The following is a 2,932-nucleotide window of genomic DNA, read 5'->3' on the forward strand; positions in this document are numbered from 1 at the left end:
AGTCAACTATTAGGACAACTAAAGGGAATGCTACGTTGTTCTACGATAAGGAGTTAGAGGGGGATTGATTCCACCTTAACTCGACTTAATCCTATTAACGAATTTAATCGTCAGTAATCGAATTAAATCGCCCAGCGAGAACAATTGGTTCTTCCTAATCCCTAATTACACATGGCATTCCTACCAATTCATAACTAGCATGTGAACGATTAAACCCATTCTCATGGTGAACTAATCGTTTCTAGAGTGGAAAGGAAATTACGACGATTCTACGATAGTTAGAATCAAGCTTTCATCAAGGCTTCTCAACCCCCTCTAATGGAGGTTTAGCCGAGAATCATTACGCAATCATTTCCGATTACATTTAAACTAAACATGATATAAATAATTGAAATTTACTAATCTAAATTAAACAATAATTAAAATCTAATTAATAACTAAGAATTGAATAACAAGTAATAAATGAATCAGATCTAACACAAATGTAAATGACAAGAATCGAAATTTAACAACTAGCTATTTTATTAATCAAACTAATTAAGAGTAATGATTCTAATAGTTTAATCTAAAACAAGAATTGGATTGAAATTAAACTTAATTAAAAACAATTAAATAAAAACTAGATCTAGAAGCTATTTTAATGGCTACTTTTTACTCTAACCTATCTACCATTAACTATCTACCATTAACAAAGAGCTAAGCTTTTATTTTTATACTTTCAGATCCAAAATCGTGCATGAGCTTGGAGCCATGTTTTGGGCCAGAGAATCAGGCCCAAAACCCAATTCTTTCAGTCCAAAAAGGCCTCTTCAGCTACAGTTGGCTTCAACAGACTTTTTGTCCACTTCTTCTCCTCTGATTGGATCACGGCTTAGACCGTTTGAAAGCTCTTTCCGAGCCGGTCGTTTTGACATAAGGTAGGCCCCATTCCGAGGTCTGAGTCCAAAGATATGGCCTTCGGAAGTTCTGCTGACTTTGTGTGCTGTTTCTGCCCGCGTCGACTTTTCAGCTTTTGACCAGGCTTTAGAAAGGCTTTGTCTTCTTGAATCTTGGCCTTTAATCACGGAACTCCTTAGTAACGGACTTTTGCTCTTTTTTTCGCTAAAGTGGCACATTTTTGCACATAATGGACTTTGAAGCCTGAAATGCATAAAAACACGTAATCAGTGTTAACTCTTAATTATTACTCACATAATTGGTCAAAAGTATGTCTGTTACAGGGTTAAAACTACAGTTTTGGGCTCTTATCATGCATCAATTTTGGCGTTTTTGTATAGAGGTCTCGAGGCTGCCACTTGTGCGAAGGTGAAAGGGGTTACAGGCTATATGACTCTTCTACAGGTAAAACTTGAGTATTTTAGAGTTTATTTTTTTTAATGTTAATTTTATTACTCTATCAATATGTTAACTATTTGTGTATATCTAGGCATGGATCTATGAGTATTTTCCGGTATTCATGACAGTCCCAAACTTCAACTATACCTCGTCTCAGCCGCGTGCTCATAGACACATCCCAGTCGCTCCACACTATTACGATACAACCTATGCATTGCAGTTTTATCGAGCGATAATTGATGATTTGAATGAGTTCAATGTAAGTATTAAATTTAATGTATGTAAGTATTTAAGTTTGTTTATTTTTTTTTTTTTAGTAATTGATCATTGGAGTTGTTAATGACACATTTGATTTTGTTTCAAGTTGTTTGGCATCCCTACAAAAATGTCAGAGATACAAACCCGATCGATGACATTGCATTTTTTTAGGGATTGCTATGTTTTTTCAACATTGTTGAGCTTTACGCTGTCGCAAGGGTGGTGCATCAGTTGGGTCACATGCAACTTGTACCTAAAGATCCTCCAATACCAAATTGGAGAACAAGAACTGTGGCAGGACGCGAGTATGAGGTGAGCTGGACCAATATTGGGCCACTTTACTGGGAGTCGTGGCACAATCACGTGATCCAACCCTGCAACCGAGGACCTATCTCATCTTATCCATGGGAGTGTCATCAAAACTACATGACTTGGTATACGAGGAATTCTCATGTAGTTTTGGTGAACCCTGAGCTTCTTCCTATTCATCCCTCCCTGGAGACACTGCCTAACTGTTCACCGATTATAAGTATTGTGATTTTTAATTGAGTTTCTCTAACTGTGATTTTTTGCATTCGATTGGTAACTTATCTTGATTTTCCTTTTTTTGACAGAACGACGTCATCGATGAAACCAGTCGTTTGCTAGAGAGAGGTCTGCAATTGGCTGGGAATGATATGCCAGAGGAAGCAAGGTCTTCCTTCGAATAGGCGTACAACTTGACTAGGTGCAAGTACATTGGTGGGCGCTATAGTTCATGATTTGTTTCAGTTTAGGGTTTGTAACTTTGTAATTTGTTTGATGGATGGATTATTTGAAACTTTGTTAACTTTGTTTCAGTTTTAGTTTGATGGATGTAATTTGTTTCAGTTTAGGGTTTGTAATTTTGTTAACTTCGAATGACTGGATGGATATGATGTTTGAATGAATGTTGGATGTTTGAATGGATGAATAATGTTTAATGTTTGAATGGAATTTGATGAATATGAATGGATGAATTTGATGAATGGGTGTTTGATATTTGATGTTTGAATGGAATTAAGTGGAATTTGATGAATATGAAAGTGTTGTAAAAACAAAATGAATTTTGAATTTTTTTTTTCCAAACGACCCAGCCGCATCGTTTGGCATAAAGGTCAAACGACCTCATCAGATCGTTTTCCCTTTATACCGAACGACTTCGGCAGATCGTTCTCTTTTAATCCCAAACGACCCATCCACATCGTTTGGGATTAAAGTCAAACGACATGGTCAAGTCGTTTGGCCTTTATACCAAACGACATGGCCACATCGTTTGGTCTAAAGGCCAAACGACTTCGCCAGATCGTTTTACTTTTAT

At 36.7% G+C, this 2,932-nt stretch overlaps 1 long non-coding RNA gene across 1 annotated transcript; it reads left to right on the plus strand.

The window, feature by feature from the left end:
- The first annotated feature begins 1,250 nt into the window (after positions 1-1,250).
- Positions 1,251-2,541, plus strand: LOC147493404 (uncharacterized). The gene is made up of 4 exons (XR_015198989.1): positions 1,251-1,341; positions 1,427-1,594; positions 1,700-2,122; positions 2,208-2,541. It is a non-coding gene; the product is annotated as an uncharacterized LOC147493404 (long non-coding RNA).
- Positions 2,542-2,932: the final 391 nt, after the last annotated feature.

The sequence above is a fragment of the Coptis chinensis genome, chromosome 6, assembly GCF_015680905.1.
Source record: "Coptis chinensis isolate HL-2020 chromosome 6, ASM1568090v1, whole genome shotgun sequence".
In the NCBI taxonomy this organism is placed as follows: domain Eukaryota; kingdom Viridiplantae; phylum Streptophyta; class Magnoliopsida; order Ranunculales; family Ranunculaceae; genus Coptis; species Coptis chinensis.